This window comes from Rhineura floridana, chromosome 5, assembly GCF_030035675.1.
Source record: "Rhineura floridana isolate rRhiFlo1 chromosome 5, rRhiFlo1.hap2, whole genome shotgun sequence".
NCBI classification, from domain to species: domain Eukaryota; kingdom Metazoa; phylum Chordata; class Lepidosauria; order Squamata; family Rhineuridae; genus Rhineura; species Rhineura floridana.
The window spans coordinates 83,532,750-83,556,927 of NC_084484.1; the positions used below are offsets into that span (position 1 = coordinate 83,532,750).

The following is a 24,178-nucleotide window of genomic DNA, read 5'->3' on the forward strand; positions in this document are numbered from 1 at the left end:
AACGTATCCCGTATGCAAACCGATTATGCCTTTGTGGTGTCAGCGCCATAGAAACTCTCTCTCATGTCATCTTTGAGTGCGCCCTATATGACGATATTCGCTCCAAATTCATAACCCCCATCATAAATAAATACCCCTACAAACCGCTTAACTGTTTACTTTTACATCTTTTGTCAGCAGCTAATAAGGATACTATCTTGTCAGTTGCTAAATTTATTTTTGCGGCTCAATCAATTCGGAAGGCATCTATCCTTTCAGAAGCTTCCGCCACCCAACTGTAACTGTTTTCCTTGTTGTTTTATTGTTTTACTGTTTTAACATGACTGCAACTTTGTAACCTTTTATTATAAATGTATGTAGTTTTATTTATAAATGTCTTTTGGTCTATGACCGTATCAATAAAGATTGATTGATTGATTGCTGCTGCAAGATGTGATGGCACAACTGGTCATTGGGACAGGGTATTTATTTTATTTATATATTATTTGATTTATATCCTGCCCTTCCTCCCAGCAGCAGCCCAGGGTGGCAAACAAAAGCACTAAAAACACTTTAAAACATCATAAAAACAGACTTTAAAATACATTAAAACAAAACAACTTTAAAAGTATTTTTAAAAGCTTTGAAGACATCTTAAAACAAAGGTTAAACATTTTTTTTAAAAAAAGATTTAAAACATATTAAAAAGCAATTCCAACCCAGAAGCAGACTGGGATAAGGTCTCAACGTAAAAGGCTTGTTGAAAGAACAGTCTTCAATAGGCACCAAAAAGATATGGCTCCTGTCTAATATTTAAGGGGAGGGAGTTCCACAGGGTAGGTGCCACTACACTGAAGGTCTGTTTCCTATGGTGTGCAGAACGGACCTCCTGATAAGATGGTATCTGCAGGAGGCCCTCACCTGCAGAGCACAGTGATCGACTGGGTATATAAGGGATAAGACGGTCTGTCCTGGTCCCAAGCTGTATAGGGCTTTGTACACCAAAACTAGAACCTTGAACTTAGCCCAATAGCAAATGGGCAGTCGGTGCAATTCTTTCAGCAGTGAGGTAACATGTTGGCAATACCATGCCCCAATAAGCATCTCGCCACCACATTTTGCACCAGCTGCAGCTTCCGGACCAACCTCAAGGGCAGCCCCACATAGAGCGCATTACAGTAATCCAGCCTGGAGGTTACCAGTGTGTGGACAACTGTGATCAGGCTATCCTGGTCCAGAAACGTCCGCCGCTGTCTTGCCAGCCGAAGCTGGTAAAAGGCACTCCTAGCAACTGAGGTCACCTGGGCCTCTAGTGACAAAGATGGATCTAGGAGCACCCCCAGACTGCGGACCTGCTTCTTCAGAGGGAGTACGACCCCATCCAAAGCAGGCAACTGACCAATTATCTGAATTCGCGTACCACCAACCCACAGCGCCTCTTCTTACTAGGATTCAGACTCAGTATATTGGCCCTCATCCAGCCTACCACCGAGTCCAGGCAGCGGTCCAGGGCTTGCACGGCCTCTCCTGATTCAGATGTTATGGAGAAATAGAGCTGGGTATCATCAGCGTACAGCTGACACCCTCCTCATGACCGCTCCCAGGGGCTTCATATAGATGTTAATTCATGGGGGACAAGATGGTACCCTGTGGCACCCCACAGCACAACTGCCAGGGGGCCAAAGAACAATCACCCAATGCTATTCTCTGAAAACGACCCTGGAGATAGGATCAGAACCACTGTAAAACAGTGCCTCGAATACCCATCTCACCAAGTCGACCCAGAAGGATACCATGACCTAGAATTAGGAGTGAGCAGTGAAGAGGCCAAGTTTGCTGACGACACTAAATTGTTCAGGGTTGTTAAAACAAAAAGGGATTGCGAAGAGCTCCAAAAAGACCTCTCCAAACTGAGTGAATGGGCGGAAAAATGGCAAATGCAATTCAATATAAACAAGTGTAAAATTATGCATATTGGAGCAAAAAATCTGAATTTCACATATACGCTCATGCAGTCTGAACTGGCGGTGACCGACCAGGAGAGAGACCTCGGGGTTGTAGTGGACAACACAATGAAAATGTCGACCCAGTGTGCGGCAGCTGTGAAAAAGGCAAATTCCATGCTAGGGATAATTAGGAAAGGTATTGAAAAAAAACAGCCGATATCATCATGCCGTTGTATAAATCTATGGTGCGGCCGCATTTGGAATACTGTGTACAGTTCTGGTCGCCTCATCTCAAAAAGGATATTCTAGAGTTGGAAAAGGTTCAGAAGAGGGCAACCAGAATGATCAAGGGGATGGAGCGACTCCCTTACGAGGAAAGGTTGCAGCATTTGGGGCTTTTTAGTTTAGATAAAAGGCGGGTCAGAGGAGACATGATAGAAGTGTATAAAATTATGCATGGCATTGAGAAAGTGGATAGAGAAAAGTTCTTCTCCCTCTCTCATAATACTAGAACTCGTGGACATTCAAAGAAGCTGAATGTTGGAAGATTCAGGACAGACAAAATGAAGTACTTCTTTACTCAGCACATAGTCAAACTATGGAATTTGCTCCCACAAGATGCAGTAATGGCCACCAGCTTGGATGGCTTTAAAAGAAGATTAGACAAATTCATAGAGGACAGGGCTATCAATGGCTACTAGCTATGATGGCTGTGCTCTGCCACCCTAGTCAGAGGCAGCATGCTTCTGAAAACCAGTTGCTGGAAGCCTCAGGAGGGGAGAGTGTTCTTGCACTCGGGTCCTGCTTGCGGGCTTCCCCCAGGCACCTGGTTGGCCACTGTGAGAACAGGATGCTGGACTAGATGGGCCACTGGCCTGATCCAGCAGGCTCTTCTTATATTCTTATGTTCTTATACCATGGTCAATGGTATCAAAAGCTGCTGAGAGATCAAGTAAGAGTAACAGGGTCGTACTTCCCCTGTCCTTCTCTTGATAAAGGTCATCCATCATGGCAACCAAGGCTGATTCAGTCCCATAACCAGGCCTGAACATAGACTGGAATGGGTCAAGATAATCTGTTTCATCCAAGAGTACTTGCTATTGCTGCACCACATACCTCTCAGTCACCTTCTCTAAAATGGGGTATTTGTGACTGGTCAGTAATTGTCGCAGACCAATGGGTCCAGGGTGCTTTTTCAGGCGTGGTCGGATCACCACCTCTTTCAGAGCAGCTGAAACCACTCCCTCCCACAATGATGCATTGACCACACCCGGATCCACTCGGTCAAACCCCCTCAGCAAGCTTTAATAAGCCAAGAAGGGCAAGCATTGAGAGGACATGTTGCTGGCCGCATCATCGCAAGCACCTTGTCCACATCATCAGGCCGCATCAACTGAAACAGTTCCCAAGAAGTTGCAGTAGATGTTGCACTGGACACCTCATTGGGGACTACAATAGATGTGGATGGGGCATCAAAATTGCTACGGAGGCGAGCAACTTTACCCTCAAAGTGCGTGCAAACAATTCACAGTGGGCCTCCGAAGGGTCTAAGACTCCATTTCCTGGAGTTAATGTCAGCAGACCCCTGACAATACGGAAAAGCTCCACTGGCAGGCTACTTGAGGATGTGATGGAGGCAGAGAAGTGGGCCTTCTTCGCCGCCCTCACTGCCATACAATAGGCATGGTTATGATGTATTACTCATGCCCGATCAGCCTCACAGCATGTCTTTTGCCACTTGCGCTCTAGCCATCATCCAGCCTGTTTCATTGCCCTTAGTTCACTGGTGTACCAAGGTGCAGACCGGGCTCCACAATGCCGGAGAGGGCACTCGGGGGCAATTGGATGGGGTTGCACTCCCCCTGAAGGAGCAGGTTCATAGCTTGGGGGTTCTCCTAGAACCATCTCTGTCACTTAAGGCTTAGATAGCCTCGGTGGCACGGAGTGCCTTCTACCACCTTTGGTTGGTGGCCCAGCTACACCCCTATCTGGACAGGGATAACCTGGCTTCAGTTGTCCATGCTCTGTTAACCTCCAAGCTAGATTTCTACAATGCGCTCTATGTGGGGCTGCCTTTGAAGACTGTTTGGAAGCTGCAGCTTGTGCAAAATGCAGCTGCCAGATTGATAACAGGGACCAGATGGTTCGAACACATAAAACTGATTCTGGCCCACTTGCATTGGCTGCCTCTATGTTTCCGAGCTCAATTCAAGGTGCTGGTTTTAACCTATAAAGCCTTCCACGGCTTAATACCTGATGGACCGCCTCTCCCGACATGAACCCACCTGTACACTATGCTCAACATCTAAGGGCCTCCTCCGGGTGTCTACTCGGAGGGAAGGTGGGAGTCTGGCAAGAAGAGAGAGGGCCTTCTCAGTGGTGGCCCCCAAATTATGGAATGATCTCCCTGACGAGGTGCACTTGGCGCCATCACTGTTATCTTTTTGGCGCCAGGTCAGGACTTTCCTCTTCTCCCAGGCATTTTAGCATGTGTTTTTTAACTGTTTTTATTTATTTATTTAAATTGTGTTTTTAAATTGTTTTTTTTGTGTTGTAAAATTTATATATTTCTTTTATTGTTTTTAACTGCTGTAAACTGCCCAGAGAGCTTCGGCTATGAGGCGGTATATAAATGTAATTACTTACTTACTTACTTACTTACTTACTTACTAAATAAATAAATAAATAAATAAATAAATAGTGTCAAGAGCCTGACACACCTCGCTGTTCCACAGCACGACAAGGGCTTCAACAGGGTCACCTGCTCTATCTACTGGGAACTCCCCCAGGGCATTCAGGAATCCAGTGGATTCCATTAGACTCCAGGGGTGGACCATCTTAATCTGTCCACCACCCCTGCAGGGAAGGATCGGACCCACAAGTCTAAGCTTCACCAGGAAGTGGTCTGACCATGACAATGGGGTGACATCCACCCTCCATCTCCAGGCCTCCCCTTCCTCCATGTGGAGCAAAAACCAAGTCGAGGGTGTGTCCTGCCCTATGCGTCGGGCTGGTGACAACTTGAGAAAGCCCCATGGTTGTCATGGAGGCCATGAAGTCCCGAGCCGGAACACTAGAGGCAGCCTCAGCATGGACATTGAAATCACCCAGGATTATCGTTCTGGGCTCCTCCAATACCACAGCCGAGATGGCCTCCACCACCTCAGTCAGAGAAGCTATCGGGCAGCAGATTGGATGGTACACCAGCAGCAACCCTAGTTTCCTGTCTCCTCGGCCTGACACCAGGTGCAGGCCCTCACAGCCAGCTCTAAGACAGAGTGGTTTCCTGGTGACAGAGATGGAAATTCTGTAGACCACAGCAACTCCTCCCCCCCCATCCCTGCAACTTTTGCTGGTGTTGTACTGAGTATCCAGGTGGACAAAGCTGGGTCAGATCAACTCCTCCCAGCTCACTCACACAGGTCTCGGTAATGCACACCCTATCGGCACCTTCATCCACGATCAAATCATGGATTAGTATGGTCTTATTGTGTACCCATCCGGCATTACACAACAACACACAGAGGCCAGTGGGCACAGCAGTTGCGCAACGAGGAACCCATCCATGAGAGGAGTGGGAGGGAGCAACAAGACGTAGATGGCATTGCCCTCGTCTTCTATGGTAATTCACCCCGACCCATGGCTATACTTCCCTCTACCCGTGATCTCTGAAATTGGGGTGGCATCACCCATGTCCCTCCTTACTAAGATTCCTCCTAAATACCTGATATGGACCCAACAAGTGTCCACCAACAAAACCTATCTGAGCCAGTTATTCCAGTAGGCATCTACATGAGGTCTGTTCCATACAACATAGGAAGCAGACCTTTAGTGTAGTGGCACCTACTCTTTGGAATTTCCTCCCCTTAAATATTAGACAGGCACCATCTCTCTTATCTTTTCAGTGCCTACAGAAGACCTTCCTCTTTCAACAAGCCTTTTAAGTAGAGACCTTATCCCAGTCTGCACTTGTGTTGGAACTGCTTTTTAATATGTTTTAAGCTGTTTTTTTTAATTGTTTTTAAAGTTATTTACTTTAAATATGTTTCATATGTTTTGTTTTTAAGTTGTTTTAGAGTGTTTTTAGTGTTTTTGTTTGCTGTCCTGGACTCCCTTATGGAGGAGTCAATGAAGAAAATAAATAAATAAAAATGAATCAATCTGTTTCTAAACTGAGTCACTTTTCCATTTGTTCATGCGTAAGTCTGTTACATCCTGTTTCTGCATTACTTTTTTTTAAAAAAAATTGCATAATTTTTTACATATTATCAGCTGGTCAAAAAGAATCTAATTGGGGGGGAGGTCTATTTTCTCATTTCTCTTTTTTGTCTAGATTGCTGTTGCAGTGTTGATTCATAGGCCAGTGACTTACAGTGCAATCCTAACCATGTCTACTATTTACCTTAATGAGGCTTATACCCAAGTAAATTGGATTATAGCCTTAGGGTTCAATCCTAAATTCACTTACCTGGGAGTAAGTCACTTTGAACTCTGGGCTCCTGCTGGGCTCCTGCTGGGAAGAAGGGTGGGATATAAATCAATCAATCAATCAAACAAACAAACAAAGAAAGAAACAAACAAACTCTTTGGGGCTTATTTCTAAGCAGCTGGTACAGAATTGCACTGTAAGTGGTTATAGGTCAAATGGTGCCAACTCTGGAGATAATATTTAAAATTGTTTGTTGATATCCCTTAATTTACTTAAGAATGAACCTGTGTTCTTGCATTTCTCAAAACCACTTCAGGCAGCAATCTGGGCTCAAACGTTTATTTTGCAACACAAAAGCAGTGGATGGACCATCCTTAAAGGTCTGTAATAATTATACTGTCATCTAACAGTAACGCTTCACAGTTTTGGAACACAGGCAAAATCCAAAAGGAAAATATAACATTAGTTTGTGAACTGTATCTTACATCTTGAAAATATTGTTTCCCCCACCTTTCCTTATGAATTCAATTGTCAGCCAATATTTTACCATCCATGATTAATATTTGGAAGGATTATCAAAAGCCAGACTGAATTACGTTAAGGACCACCTTTGTTTAAATCGGAAAGGTAGTCATCCTTGATTAAGATCTGTCAAATTCATAAATGTCTGTCATATAAAAAATGTTTGCAAGGAAATGTGTGTATGCTTTGTAGCTGGAACAGCTCAACCAATTAGCAAGCCATCCAATTTAGGCAACATATTAACAGGTTCATTATTTTTTCCCCTCAAAAGGCTGTGACTATTAGTCTCTTAATGACTTCATTTTCACTTTCTCTGTGTTAACAGGAACAGTTTAACACAACAACTGCAAAAATGATTAACGAACCTGAGAATTAAATCACATAATGGTTAAAAATACTAATGTATAAGCTCTTGAAGAAACTCTGCACTCCCTTTCCTCATATTTTCCAACTAGTGTTACACTTTCCTGAGAAACATTTTCCAGCAGATTAGGAACCTGATCATTTGTGAATTAATTATGAATTAATTTAGCCTCATTCTCATTTTTTTAGTATCAGATGAACAAAGTAGGTGTGCAGGTCTGAACTTAACAGTTATTTCATGCTTCAGCAGAAAAAAAACTTGAAAAATAACTTCAAGATGTTAGTGTGGCACACAGTTTGCTCACTGGCCAGATCAACTGTGGCTGCTGACCAGGACTTTCAGTGGTGCATGCCACTTGGTATTTTGGGGTCCATGCAGGGATGCTTAAAATCTTGATTTTTGTATACATACTTCATCTTTGTATACTGTATCTTCCTATGCAAAATGTCCTGATCCATACCTCTCGAATGAATGTGTGGATCAGAACTTAGTTATCCTACTGCCATTCTCCAAATGTTGTGATGCAGTTCTTGGTAGTTTCAACATATCAATATGAACAGCCCTTTCTTAAACTTCTGTTTTGGTTTGGTATGAATGGTATGAACAGATCCCCCTAGACTCTCTCTATTTAGTCCAGTAGCCCAGGAGTGATGGAAACTCTGGGCCAGGCAACGATCTATCATACTTAACCAAGTCATGTTCTGGAGCTCTTAAGTTGTGCTTAGTTAGTAAAGGTCCACATGGTGCAGGCTGTTCATCTGTTAGGAGAATAGAAAGAGAGACTGCTGATTTCAGACTCAGCTATTGCTGCCAAAAAGTGATCATCTGCAGCACATAACAGAAGCTACCTGCCTATGTTAGTAGTTAAAGCAAGTTCAAAAGTTAGAACAACTTTTCTTATTTGAATTGACTGCAATTCCATATTCTTTATATTTTATTAATGTATAAATTCAATTGTTTAAGTACAGCTGATGTCACTTGAACCAAGGGAATTCTGAATAACATTGTATTTCTCTCCACAGTTTGGGACCTCTTGGCCAAGCTGCTGTAAAGTCCTACTTCTGAATGGTGGCAGCTAACAATCATTTTATTCCACTAATTGTTTTAAACATAAGAAAAGGTTAAAGTAAGGAAGCATGTTTAGCTTTTCCTCCTATGTTTGAACCACGATGCCTTGGGGAATATATAGAAATACAGACATTTCTTGGGCAGGCAAGTAAAAGACTTTGGATTAGATGTCTAGTACATCACCCACTAATGTATTATAATCATCTGAAGTCTTTCAATTAGTACCCTTTATAAATCAGTTGGGGAATCGGCATTGTTTCAGTGAGGCTTGCTTGTCAGTTCCATTTTCCAAACTCACACATTAAGTAATATAGCTGGACAGAGGTTTCAAAACCTTTTAAAGTTCTCCGTGTAGTGTAGAAAAGAGTGGATGGGAGGGAACACTGAGGTTAAAATGATCCTTAAATAGTCTAATTTTAGTAAAAACAAAGTAATAAGCAAAAGTGGTGGACTAGTAGTTGGCAAAGTAAACACTACAACATTGTGGACGGAAATAATTTTTTTGAAAGAAACTGTATTTGTTTAAAAATGCTGAAAACTGAATAAGACTGGACACAGACTTCTGATATTTAGACTTTATTGATGACTTATTGACTGTGCTTTTTTCTTTTTCTTTTTTACAATACTCACCGGTACAGTCATCTTTTTGTTGTTGTTGTTGCCCATGACAACCATTTTGTGCTGGCAGCCACATCACTTTTATCAAGGCACCTCATTTTATTACAGCAAAACAAAACACTGCTTATTGAAGAGTATGAGAATTTACTGTAACAGATCTTAAGTTTTACTCCAGAATATTTGCATGATATTTAACATAACAGACTAGAAAATAGTTTGGTGTTCAAAGTTTCTTTATCAATAGCAATCATATTTGGCATTTATATCAGGGATGGAGAATGTGTAGCACTCTAGATGCCAATGATCAGGGAGGATAGTAGTTGCAGTCCAACAACAACTGGAGGTCTATAGATTCTCCTTTTCTGATTTATATAGTGATGCTTGAATGATCAAGCAACCACATACATCATGATAATCCATCTTTACAAGGTCAGTTTTATATTACCACTATGGATAATTATTGTTTATTTATTTGAAAGCATTTTTAGTCCATTCTTCAGCTGAAAAGATTCCCAGGGCATCTTACATGAGACCCATAACAAACAAGACAATCCCTCTTCTCAGGCTTAAAATCTGAAAGACGTACCACAAAAGGAAAAAAAAAGAGGTGAACAGGGAAGAGGAAAATATACCCGACGCACTAGTTCCAAAGTTCTTACAATAACCAGGTTGAATGGGGAAACTTCAGGGAAGGAGCCAAATGGATCTATTCTCTCAGCAGATCCGGTGGTGGGGCCTGCTTCCCTTCTCTCCCTCTGTGTCAGCTTTGATGCAATGGATGCTGCTAGGTGACAGAACAAAGTCTGAAGGAGCTGGCCTGTCAGCAGAACTGATGGAGTGGACTCCTCCGCAATCTTTCCATCTGCTGCAGGTATGGCTTCAGGTGAAAGCAAATGCCTTGCCAAACTGATGTCTGAGGACAGATTTGAACTAGAAACTTACTGGTTCATAGTTTATTCCCTGAGACAGTAGGTAAAACTAGTTTTCCCATATATCTGATAGAACCTTGCACAACTGGCTTTCCATAATGAGCATAAGTTTGTATACAGTGAGAGTTACAATAAATATCTAAAAGTGTAAGGCCTTGCCCTCTTGGTTATAAATTGCATAAAGAAATAGTTCAAGAAAATAAGCGGAAGGAGATGAAATATGTTACGTGCTTCTAGGCTTTCTTTGATCTTGTCAAGGCTCCTCTGTTTTTAACAGCTGTGTAACAGGCAGCAATTCAATGATATTTTACCAATGTATGCTCATACTAGATGAAACTTTTATTGTTGAATTTTGATATAGCATGCAGCTTTTAAAGACAAAAGTTGGTAGTTCTATTTTATCCAGCTGCCCTTTTCATGCAACAACCTTCCCTAACCTGCTGCCCTCCAAATTTTTGGACAATTCTCATCGTCAGGGTCGGTGCCAGAGGGCGGCCAGGTTGGGCCCTGGATAAGGGCCCCTGTGGCTTAGAGGGGGGCCTTGAGTGGGAGAGTAGCACTCCTGTTCCACAATCCATGACAACATTGGCTCCTGGGTTTGCCGTGGATTGCAGAGAAGGAACTCCCAGGCACCCCAATACAGACAGCAAGCGGGTTTCAATAGGCTCGCATGCATGCCCCACCATTGCTGTAAATGCTGTGAGCACTGTGCACACATGCCTGCCATCAACCAAAATGGTGGCAGGGGTTTCCCTAAGGGTCTGACACCCCTGCCTCCATTTTGATTGATGGCAGGCATGCGCGCTATGCATGCACATCATTCACATGAGACTGCACAAATGGAGAGGTAGGTGAGATGTGTGAGCTTGCGCCCAAGAGTCCAGTCATGCCTGGCGCCAGCCCTGCTCATCATTACTGACCACTGACCATGCTGGTTGCTGGGATTCAATAACATCTGGCAAGCACCAGGCTACTCTGCTGGTTTGATCTCAAGCTATGTTAAGATTTGAATCAAAAAGTAAATTAAGATCATATCCTGACCTTTTTCAGTTGTCATATTTCTTGGTTCACAGCATTCTTATGAGATTCCTATCTGCAAGCAATATTTTCCAGCATGTCTTCCTGGAATAGTTTTATGCTGCATTGTAGCGCTGTCTGAATAAATTTAATATATGCCCCCTACTACCTACTGGTTGGGAATGGTGAAATTTTTTAGAGCTGTTGATGTGTGCATCATACCTGGGGATAAAAGGGGAACTTGTGACTGTTGGCAAAGCACTTTACAAGACAAATCAAAGTGTAGGACTGAATTAGTTACCTTTTGCTGTGACCTTGGATAGCTTGTACATATATACAGTATTTAAGAAATCAGCAAGTGGGAAGCTCTACCTGAATTACTGAAGAATATTGCTGAATTTCCACTTCTGTGTATTTGGTTTCTTCGTGTTGCAAATAGGTTGCATAAATATATGGAGTGTGAAGACTCCAGAACTGGCTTACACCAGCATATTCATATAAAATAAAATACCTTGAAATAAGAGTTCTTGCAATTGTAAATCTTGAATATTCTGATTCAGTTATATTGATGGCACATCGGTTTCCAGTAATCAGGACTGTAGAATATTTCACTGATCATAAATATTCCACCTGGACTAGAGGTACAGTTTTTAGTGATAGACACTTACCTTTCTCTGGATCCTGTCCACTGCACATCAGAGTCTCTTTCTGATCAGTGAAGAATGCAGATTTGTCATAGGACTCTTAAGTTGATGCAGTGTTGAGATCAGGAGATTGACATTTTAAATATATGTCTCAAAATAATGCTGTAGTCCATAGGCAAGATGGATTCTACCCAAAATATACCAAACTGCATTACCCTTGTATACTTTGGAGATTACTCCAGCCTTGAGTTTCTCTTTCAGCTTCACTTGCACAGTGAATTTATATAGGTAGCATATAACTATCCATTTGTAATTAGTTAGTTAGATTCAGAGCTTGGAAAAGTTACTTTTTTGAACTACAACTCCGATCAACCCAATCCAGTGGCCATGCTGGCTGGGGCTGATGGGAGCTGTAGTTCAAAAAAGTAACTTTTCCAAGCTCTGGTTAGATTGTTATAATTAATCACTGCTATTTCCGCAAAAAAAAAAAAGTGCCATGAGATACTAGATGATAGTAGCAAGTAGTATGTATCTTTTAAGTTTTGTATGGCACATACAACATTTTTTTTGGACATACAAATATAGTTACATAGATATTTCTAAAGTAGCCCAAGATGTATGTATATGTGTGTGTGTACACACACACGCACATACATATACACACACTTAGCATTAATCAAGAGAAAAATAGGTTTTAGACACATGTACATTTTCAATTTTTCAATTTTTAAGTTTTAACCAAAAGAAGTTTATATATATTAAAAAATTAAAGTAGTTGCATTATCTTATGAATGAAGTTTGGGTCAAATGAAAAGGTCTTAAGCTAGCATCAAAAAGACAACAGAGTTGGCACGAAATGAATTGCCTTGGGGATATGAGGAATCATCACTGAAAAGGCCATTGCTTCAATCTGCATCTGCCTCACCCACATCTAATCGCAGGGGGACTCCAAAAAATTGCTCATAGGTAGGAATGGGGAGAAATTCAATTCATTTTGCATTTGAAGCTGAATGTATCAAATCCACACTTCCTGGAACAATACACAGCCATCCTTCAAAATTTGCACTTATCCAAGCAAGCAATGTTTTTAAAAATGCATATATTAGGGGAAAGTGTGCATAAAAATGAATATATTAATGAAAATAACACAACAGATTGCATTATGTTAAGAGAAATTGCTTGCAAAATATGTACATTACTCAGAACTGCATTCAAAAATGTCTTTATTATGATAAATTAACACTAAAATGCTGAAGAATGTTCATAAGGATTTTTTTTAAAAGCAAATTGCTGCAGAAATGTGGAGAACTGAATTTAAGATGGGGAAAATGAGAAACTGAGAGAACTGACATTAACAGATCCTTCCATCCCTAACTAAAAGAAAATTTCAATATCCAGGCAGAGTAGGGTTGCCTGGAGTCGCCTGGAGAGTCCGGATTTTTGGGGTCCTCTCCTAGTCTCTGGGTAAGTCACTTTAATCTCCGGACTCTCAGCTTTCATTAATAAAAAAAGCTTCTAGGTGGTCTGGTGCTCGAGATATACACTAAAATGCCTCCCCCTGCAACTTCTGTTGAACCAGCTCGTAGCTGTCTGCTCTAACCCCCCCATTTCATGTTTGTAGCCAATAAGTGTTGACCTCCAGGCAGTACCAAGGTCTGAAAACTGTTGTTTCATAATTTGAATAAGCATATAGTTTTCAGTCATTTTTCTATCTTGTGTGCAGAAGTTTAAACAATTTTAAATTTTAAACAAGTTTAATTTTTTCTGGGCTTTTGAAGAGGGCAGGGTTTTGAAAACCTTCCCAACATGAAGCTTTAATCTAATACTCGCTTTTCTGGAAGTAAAGCTGCAAAGCTAATTCCACATACCAGGAGTAAGCCCCACCGAATTCAATAAGACTTATTTTGAGTAGACATGGTTAAGACTGTGCTGTAAATTAACGGGACTTTTGAGTGAACATAACAAAGAATTGTGTTGTAAATCTTTCTCTCCCTCTCCAATCCTATTTTTAAATCAATTAGGCAGGCCTTAAATCGCTCTCACTGCTTTTATTATGTAGGAAACTAATGCTGATTTTATTTATATATATTTTTAAAAATGTTCTGCAATGACCAACTGGTTTTGACAATAAACTATTATATGAGGTCTACGTATTTTTACATCTCCAGTGTGTGTGTATATATGGAGTCTTTCAACAACCTGTGAGGTAGGGTTGATGAATGGAAACCAAGGCAGCTCACAAGAAATGAATCCCTTTAAAATCAAATAACCATAAAAACAAGTATAAACAGTTGCAAAACAGCTTGGAGTGGCATGGTTCTGAATTTTAGGATGAGTAAGTGAAGTTTCTTATCATTTGAGATTGCACTTCTGTGCACGCTCCCCTGTTTGAATAAGCCCCATTGAATACATTGGGACTTGCCTCTGAGTAAACTAACACAGGATTGCACTACAAATATCATTACAGGTTGTATAAATAATAAACTTCTTTGACAGTCATGCTTATATAGATATTTCTTCATTTAAAGAACATGACTTTCCCTAAAGAATCCTGGGGAGTGTAGTTCCCCCTCACTGTTTTCACCCTTAACAAACTACAGTTCCCATGATTCTGTGGTGGGATTCATGTGCTTCAAATATGTGTTGAATGTGCTTTATATTAATTTAGTGGATTTGCCCTAGGTATGTTGTGTATTCATTAGTGAATTGAAAAGAACGGTTTTAAAAGATACTTCTTTTTAAACGGGAAGGGCTGTAGTTCAGTGGTAGGGTATATGCTTTGCATGGAAACGTCCAAAATTCAACTTCTGGAAAAGACTATTGCCTGGAATCCTGGAGAGCCAATGCTAGTCCATGTCATCAGTACTGAGCTAGATGGTATCAAAGGCCTGAGTTGGTATAAGGTAGATTCCTTTGTTCCTAAAAGTAGAAACAGATGCAAGGACCACAGTGACTCCAAACTTTATTTGTGTATTTTATTTACAACATTTATATACCATTTTATTGTTAAAAAAAAATCTCAAAGCAGTTTACAGAAGGAATTAAAACAATACAATCATTGGCACAAACAGTTAAAGACAGGTATTTAAAAACATTCAAAATAATAAAACCACCAATGAGTTAGAAAAAGATAAAAAACACAATAGCTTCTACATGCCTGGGCAGACTTGCCTAAACAAAAAGGATTTTAGCAGGTGCTGAAAACAGTACAATGAAGATGTCTGCCTAATGTCAATAGGCAGGGAGTTCCAAAGCGTAGGAGCTGCCACACTAAAGGACTGATTTCTTACAAGCACAGAACAAGTACTATGTGGCACCCGTAACATGGAAAGTACACCTTGAACTTGGCCTGGTAGCAAATCGGCAACCAGTGCTGATTTCAGAGCAGAAGTATTATGTGCTGACAGGGTCTCACTCATGTCAGCAATCATGCCACAGCATTCTGCACTAAGTGCAGCCCCCAGGTCAGGTTGTGCTGCATGGGAATTTCTGTGACCCTGGCTGACTGCTGCCAGGATTTTTTTAGTTTGGGCTTTGGTTAGGAATCCTGACCTGTTGTGGGATGCTGAGTGTTCTGCTTTACTCATAGGAATGTTGTGGTTGGTATTGTATTGTATTTAGGAAATCATCACTGTCTTTTCTTTTCCTTTTTCTATTTGCATTTACCTTTAACCTCACTATCTTACATCCATAGAAGCAACAACAGTGGTTCCATGTGCTCACCTCAATCCCGTTAAACCCACTGAGGATGTAACTTGTTGGTTGCATGACTTTTGTTCCTTGCCCAATAGCGTAAGAGAGAATTCACATACTGGGAAGTATGGCTGCAATTGTTGTTGTTCCCAAGCTGCTGTTTGTGAAGGTAGACCAAATCATGTATGCTTTCTCTCTGTCAGTTATTACTCACTGGAATTGGGTTGGCTGTCAAAGTGAGTTTATAGCAGCCCACAGGGTAGACATAAAAGGGTAGAGAATCTTATTACTCTTACTCATTTCTCAAACCTTTCTGAAGTGAAGAGTCAAATCTGTAAACAAGTTTGGAGCAGCCATGTTGAAAGGTACATGCAAGGCATTTCAGGCACGGGGTTGAAAACCCTGCCTGGATATGGCTATCTTTGCAGAGCATCCCTAGTCAAGCTTTACCAACAGCACAAACCAAACCATATCTACTTAGAAGTAAGTCCTGTTGAGTTCTATGAGGCTTAGTAAGTGTGTTTAGAATTGCAGCCTTCAGGTGCATCTAGTTTACTCCTGAATGCTCCCATCTAACATATCCACGATACCAGCTTCTTTCTTCCTACAATCGCCTTCTGGTGACTGGCCTGGTCTGATGGCACTTAAACGCTTCTTGTGAGAAGCAAGTAGACTAGATTAAATATTCCCTACCCAGGCTCCATATATGGAGCGAGAAATGCCAGACGTCCAAGCTGGATTTAGAAAGGGAAAGGCACCAGAGATTATATTGCAAACATATGTTGCAAGAAATTTCAGAAGAAAATCACCTTGTGCTTTATAGATTAGAGCAAAGCCTTTGACTGTGTAGATCATGAAAAACTATGGAATGCTTTAAAAGAAATGGGGGTGCCACAGCATCTAATTGTCCTGATGTGCAACCTATACTGTGGTCAAGAGGCTACTGTAAGGACAGAATATGGAGAAACCGATTGGTTCCCAATCGGAAAGGGTGCGAAACAGGGATGTATTTTATCACCCTATTTGTTTAATCTATACGCAGAACATATCATACGGAAAGCGAGATTGGACCAAGATGAAGGTTTGAAAATTGAAGGGAGAAATATCAATAATTTAAGATATGCAGACAATACCATACTACTAGCAGAAACCAGTCATGATTTGAAACAAATGCTGATGAAAGTTAAAGAGGAAAGCACAAAAGCAGGACTATAGCTGAACGTCAGACTAAAGGAATGACAACAGAAGTTTTTTGTAACTTTACAGTTGACAATGAGGAGATTGAACTTGTCAAGGATTATCAATACCTTCTCACAGTCATTAACCAAAAGGGATACAATAGTCAAGATATCAGAAAAGGCTAGGACTGGGGAGGGCAGCTATGTGAGAACTACAAAAAGGTCCTCAAATGCAAAGACGTATCACTGGTCAGGATCATTCAGACCATGGTATTCCCGATCTCTATGTATGGATGTGAAAGTTGGACAGTGAAAAAAATGGATAAGAGAAAAATCAACTCATTTGAAATGTGGTGTTGGAGGAGAGCTTTGCATATACCATGGACTGTTAAAAAGACAAATAATTGGGTGTTGGAACAAATTAAACTAGAACTGTCACTAGAAGCTAAAATGATGAAACTAAGGTTATCATACTTTGCACACATAATGAGAAGACCTGATTCACTAGAAAAGACAATAATGCTGGGAAAAACAGAAGGGAGTAGAAAAAGAGGAAGGCCAAACAAGAGATGGAAGCCACAGACCTAACCTTACAAGATCTGAACAGGGTGGTTCATGACAGATGCTCTTGGAGGTCACTGATTCATAGGGTTGCCATAATAAGTGATCGACTTGAAGGTACATAACATCAACAAACCCAGGCTCCATCTTTTAGCTAAGATTTCTTAATTTCCAATCAGAGAAATGATTTTATTTTAATTGTATGTCCAAGCAACTGTGGGTGATGGTTAATGCATCATGCTTAATGAGATCACTTGGGCCTGCCCCTGTGATGTCACCAGGGCCCACCCCTGTGATTTCTCTAGGGCCCACCCCTGAAATCTCAGGGTTTTAGATGCTTCTGATCTGGCAACCCTAAGCCAGGGTGTTGTGGGGACAAATGGTCTATGAAGATTGCCAGCCACAAATGGACAAGAAACTAAATTGTCATCTGATATATATAGATAATGAACCGATGTTTTTGTTGACGTATCTTCTCCAGAATCTGAAAGACACAAGGCCTCTTCATGTGTTACTCATGTATAGAGGGCAAGCATGTTGAAAAGGGCACAAAGCTGTGTCCTTAGCGCCACACCCATAGTTGCACACTCCTCCTACCCTCACTGTTCCTTTCACCATGTTGTGGATAATGTCTGCTATGGGGTACCTTTTGTATGTCTGGAGGCTCCCCATGCAATTCAGAGCTCTAGGCCATCAGGTTTTAATTGCATGGAGGATCTTCACCCTTAGAGAAGACTATGTACTGCAGACATTGCCCTTAACTCACTGACAGCATCAGTGTGGACTGGAGCAGCAGCGTGGCTTTGGGATGAGGCTAAATTCACAGCTCTGAGCCCCTTTCAACATTCATGTCTTGTGCATGTGAATCAGGCCTGTTCTTTTTCATCTATGGAAGCCACCTAAAAGGCCAGAGCTCTAGTGCTATACTGTACATTTCTGGAAGTAAGCCCTATTAAACTAAACTGTGACTTACTTCCGGGTAGATATGTATAAGATTGCATTGTAAATGTGTAAATGGATTAGCATAGTTTGCAAGTGTTATACAGCAGGGTACACCTCCCTATTGCCCAGAGTATCCCAATAGTATACCTGTATCCCCCCAGTGCATTTGTTTTGTTTTTTAAACTTAAGTTTTATTTTTATTGGTGAACTGAATAGATGTTTATTCCCAAGCCATCAGTTTCTGCTTCTTCAGTTTCTTTTGAGATACCTTCTTCTTTTGAGCAACTTCCCCTTCTGGCTTAGGAACAATCTGCTCCTTCTCTGTGAGGATCATCTACATGTGGCAGGGAGAACTCATATAAGGGTTAACTTGACCACGAGATCTGTAGGTTCACCTGCACATTTTGGGAGCTTTGTTGACCTGAATGTACTCGATTACCAGGTAATCTACATCCAGACCCTTGAGCTCAGCATTGCTCTCAGCATTTCTGAGCATGTGCAGGAGGAACTCCACACTCCTTTTTGGCCTTTTGGCCACTGCCCCTGCATCCAGCCCCACTGCTTGGCCTGAGCACATCTGCCAACCCCACCATTGTAATGACAGAATGGAATGCACTGCTTCTTCAGAGTCCCATCCTTCAGATATTTGGTAGCTTTCTGGATGGTCATACCCTTTATGGCTTGGGCAGTCTCATGTGTGTTCTTAAAGTGGACATGAAGATTGGAACCCCTGGATTTTCATGATTTTGTGGGGTTCTCTGGATCAAGTGAGTAGCAGACCATTTTCAGAGCTTGCCTCTAGACCACCTCTACCACAGGGGAAAAGCCCCAGTGTATTATTAAATGTAATCTTTAATGTTCTGCTGGGTATTATAAACATGCAGTGGAGGACAGTTATGCATGTTTTCAGCCACGTTTCTAGATAGCCTCTGTATGCATGTGTGTGTGTGTGTTAGTTCAATGCAGAATAATCAAAGAAACCATACCTGTCTAATAAAATGGCAGTTACCTCAGAACTCTTGTCTTTAGAATCTATAAGATACAACTACCAGGTAGCCATGTTGAAATAAAGAGTTTCACTTTGCCCCTGAATTTCAACACATTCATTCCATTTATTTCCAGTACCCTTCCAAATAAGAATGCTTAGTAGTCCTGCACTTTGACCTTAACAAATATACTAGACGGCCCTTTTAATTTCAGTGGGATTCCAATGGTGTGTGTTTAGATTTGCTGCTTTAATTAAGGAATCAGGCCACCGTTTTTATTTTATTTTTTTGTCTCATTTTTAGTATCTTGAACGGTCAGTCCTAGTAAAAATGAAAAACAAAGATTGAACAGTGGCCTGTATTAACTTCTTCACATTTGACTTTGTACTTGTTTGGATGTTGTTCCAGTTCTTCGAACTAGCAGTAAAAAAGATATTCTCATTGTATACTAAGGCTGCAATCCAATAATGTCTACTCAGATATAAGCTCCTTTGAGTTCAATGGGTTTTACTCCTGGGTAATCGTGTATTGGATTGCAGCCTAAATTTATGCCTGTTACACTATGGACAGTGAACATACTAGTTTTGTGTAGAGTGCCTCAATCTGTGAAAAAAAGATCAGAATTGCCATGTAGCAAATAAAACCAGTCTGGAAACTGGCATACAAAATGACTGCCTATAATACACTTGCATATTTTGGGGGTTTATATACCTAATATCAAATAACTGGTCTACATTAAAGCACAATTTGTAATTTTAATGAGAAACCATTGCATTAAAACATTTTCTTCCCATAGGATTGTATATGAATATAAAAGCGTTATTCAAACTATTTCTGAAAAAGGTCATCCTTCCATTTTAATGGAAGTTTTAAGACAATGAGATTAGCCAAGCACTTTAAAATGTATGGGACTCACACCAGTTGCAGGAAAGTTGGAAGGGAAAGTGCCTGTTTGAACGTTGTACTATGCAGATTCACTTCAAATGTTTCTGACAAATTTATAAACTGACAAATTTAAACATATGAAAAAAGCCAATTTGAAATTGATAAGTTATTCATATATAATTGTCAGCCAACAATGCTTTGGGGTTTTGTTTTGTTTTATAATGCATTAACGTTTTGTGCTATGGTATGAAACTTCTGTGTTAACTTCTGTTTACAGTATCTGCTCTAATGAAAAAGCTGGCTAATTAATTGAAATTATACAATTTCTTTCTCGTATGAGAAGCAAGAAGCAAGAAAATCTGAGCATCGTTACCAGTAGTCCTGACAATGTCTGCCTTTGTTGAGGATGGAATTAATGTCATATTTGGCAGCCAACCAAGACTGTACTGCAAGCAACACAATGATATTTTGGACATTCTTTGCAGGAATTTCCCTTCCAAAACCTTTTTGTAAAGCACCTGAGTCTGGACCACTTTTTACTCTCTTCACAAATAATATCAAAACTATGGTTTGCACTTTACACTTTTTAAGCAGAGAGGATAATAGAATGATTACTGACAGTCACCATAGCATTAAACCAGATGCACCTAGTTTTCCTTCTTTGAGGCTTAGCAGACAAGAGGACTGCAGTTGATCTGTCTAACCTTCAGTAAGATTAATCATACAAAGTATTCTTGCAAGAAAACTTCAGCTGGGGGCTCAAGCACAATTGATATGCATCTGGGTGCAAGGTCACTAGCACACCAGACTAACAAATCAATAACTTGAGTAATTCTATACATCTCCATTCTGAGATGTCTGATTTGAGTCTGTATATGGAGCGAGAAATGCCAGATGTCCAAGTTGGATTTAGAAAGGGAAGAGCTACTGGAGATCATATTGCAAACGTACAATGGATAATGGAACGGACCAAGGAATTTCTGAAGAAAATCAACCTGTGCTTTATAGATTACAGCAAAGCCTTTGACTGTGTAGATCATGAAAAACTATGGAATGCTTTAAAAGAAATGGGGGTGCCACAGCATCTGATTGTTCTGATGCACAACGTATACTCTGGACAAGAGGCTACTGTAAGGACAGAATATGGGGAAGCCGTTTGGTTCCCCATCAGAAAGGATGTGAGACAGGGGTGTATTTTATCACCCTGTTTGTTTAATCTATACGCAGAACATATCATACGGAAAGCGGGATTGGACCAAGATGAAGGAGGTGTGAAAATTGGAGGGAGAAATATCAATAATTTAAGATCTACAGACAATACCGTACTACTAGCAGAAACCAGTAATGATTGGAAACGAATGCTGATGAAAGTTAAAGAGGAAAGCACAAAAGCAGGACTACAGCTGAACATCAAGAAGACTAAAGTAACGACAACAGAAGATTTATGTAACTTTACAGTTGACAATGAGGATATTGAACTTGTCAAGGATTATGAATACCTTGGCATAGTCATTGACCAAAATGGAGACAATAGTCAAGAAATCAAAATAAGGCTGGGACTGGGAAGGGCAGCTATGTGAGAACTAGAAAAGGTCCTCAAATGCAAAGATGTATCACTGAACACTAAAGTCAGGATCATTCAGACAATGGTATTTCCCAATTTCTATGTATGGATGTGAAAGTTGGACAGTGAAAAAAGCAGAGAAGAGAAAAATCAACTTATTTGAAATGTGGTGTTGGAGGAGAGCTTTGCGCATACCATGGACTGCAAAAATGACAAATAATTGGGTGTTAGAACAAATTAAACCAGAATTATCACTAGAAGCTAAAATGTTGAAACAGAGGTTATCATACTTTGGGCACATCATGAGAAGGCATGATTCACTAGAAAAGACAATGCTGGGAAAAACAGAAGGAAGTATAAAAAGAGGAAGGCCAAACAAGAGATGGATTGATTCCATAAAGGAAGCCACAGACCTGAACTTACAAGATCTGAACATTGTGGCTTATAACAGATGCTCTTGGAGGTCACTGATTCATATGGTAGCAGTAAGTCCTAATAAACTTGAAGGCATATAACACACACACTGTGCTGTCACATGTCTTTATTAAGGACCTGGTACATTACCTTTGTACCTTTGATTGCAGTAACATACAAGTATTTGTATTATATTCAAATTTCCTACACTAACATTCTCAGATCCGGTTCCATTGGGACTATGGTTGCTAGCACTGGCAGCATCTGCATAATGCAGTGTACTCACATAATGCAAACATTCTTACATAACTGAGGGTTCATGGAAGCCAAACACAGTTGAGCAGCTTTGTAATGACCATTGTGCTGAAGATGACATGCACATCAGATCCTGGATACAGGAATAGCATGAAATATCAAATTTGATTGTGATGAACATAACATCATTGAAAGGGACTGGAAAAAAATCTGAAAATAGACAAGTTCAAAATGACTAGGAATGCTTGAGATATTCAATTTTTATGAATGTATATAAACAGAATAATTTGATCCATGCCTCTCAGACAAATGGAACATTTATTTTAAAAAAGTGAATTATGGGTAAAATCATGAGAAAATGATACTGACCAGAAATAGGTCTAGTTTGAATGTAACACTAGGAGAAACCATTGCTTAGCATGAGTGACAAATGTGCAGGTTCTTGGACTGAAGATCATGGCCACAGCACTCCTCAGTCCTGCTGCTGCCATGATCCTGAGGCTATGTCATAGTTTGGCTTAATGTTATCCAAGCTGGGGGTTGTGGTTTGTAAACCAAGAACAAACCTTAGTTACGGCTTTGGTTTGTCTGTAGTAAGACAGATTATGACCCCAGAAATCCCGTTCCGTGCCCGGTACCTGCCGGGCAAAAGGGGCGTGTTTGCGGCTGCTGCCGAAGCCAGGCCGCCATCAAGGGTGTGTGCGTGCGCACGTGGCACGCCAGCGCGCCGTCGTGACGCACAGTAAGGAGGCGGGGCAGCTGAAGGCCATTTAAGGCCACTCCACCAGCCTCCCGCCCTCCTTTGAATTTTGGCGGCGGAGGCCTCGTGGCGGCGGCTGCTGCGCGCCGCGGGGAGCCTTCCGGCCGCGGCGGGCCCTTTGGTGCGCCGGCCTAGCGGGGGCAGCGGCGGCAGCGGGACACGAGGGGCCTTGGGGCCGCGGCGAGGCTCGGGAGGCCTTCCGGCCACGGCGAGGCCTTTGATGGGCCGGCCTCGCGGCTGCGACGAGGCACATGGGGACTTCCAGCGGCGGCGAGGCACGGGAGGACTTTCAGCCGCGGTGAGGCCTCTGATGGGCCGGCCTTGCGGCTGCGACGAGACGCGTGAGGACTTTCAGCCGCAGCGGGGCACGGGTGGCTTTCCAGTTACGGTTTCAGTTTCAGTTACCCCTGAGGAAGAATCTTTATTCAGAACATGTCAGGCCTAAACAAACTGCACTGCTATGGGGGCACCTTTGATGCTCTTCTGCTCTCTCCTGTTTCTTTCCTTCAAACTATCACCTTCTGATTCCATCATTTATCATAGAAATAATGTTTGGGATTAAGGGAAACACAACAACCTACTTCTAGTTAAACAGTACCCTAGACTTTCTATCATAAACCTGGAATATGTGGAGTAGGGGGAGAGACAATGTTTAAAATTTAATTCTATGCTGATAGTAAAAGAGAGATTGAAAAGGCCAAATATGTCTTGCAACCCAGGGCATGTGTGTCTGTGTTTTAAGTATGCAGAGAGAAATGTTTACTTTAGCTGAAGGTGAATTACAGTCAGCATTTTTATGGATTAAATATAATTTGAAAAGAACAGTAGGGGAAAAGGTTATTTTAAGGATTTTCTATTTAAACTAAACAAAATATTTATGCAGGCAGGCTTCTGTGCAGAACATAGAGGCAAGTATTCATGGAGAGCTCCTGTCTGTTTCTCTAAGCATAGTAATGCAGCAGGTAAAGGGATGATGCATAGACGAAGAGCTGTCTCTCTCCTCTCCTATGTATTTAGGTCCAGTTCCACACCTTATGTGGCAATTGACATTGCCACTTGCTCACTACATGTCTCTCACAATGCTGTAATGGGTGGCAAACCTCCAGTTAGGGCCAGGAGATACTTCTATTGGGGTCCCCTGCCCATTACAGAAAGCAAAATAGGAATAGACTCCTTTTCTTGATACTGAAGTGTATTTTTAGTTTAAACTAAATGTTACTTTTCAGTTACCAATTACCTAGAGAGGTAGTGGGCTATCTGACACTGGGGGCATTCCAGGGGCAGCTGGAGAGGGGATGCTTTTATTAAGGGATGTACTGAGAAGGCCATCCCACTTCCTCACTGTTTTGCAAACCAGGAAAGTTCAGAGAAGGGGTTAGTCAATTAGGGAGAACTTGAGATGAGAGCCCCCCCCCCAAAAAAAA

General features: G+C 41.3%; 1 protein-coding gene and 1 pseudogene across 1 annotated transcript in view; one reads left to right on the top strand and one right to left on the bottom strand.

Moving 5' to 3' along the window:
• The window catches only part of IL1RAPL1 (interleukin 1 receptor accessory protein like 1), a 1,273,168-nt gene that overhangs the window by 118,428 nt on the left and 1,130,562 nt on the right, over positions 1 to 24,178 (top strand). The window lies entirely within an intron of this gene.
• Positions 18,101 to 18,673, bottom strand: LOC133385858 (large ribosomal subunit protein uL22-like; annotated as a pseudogene).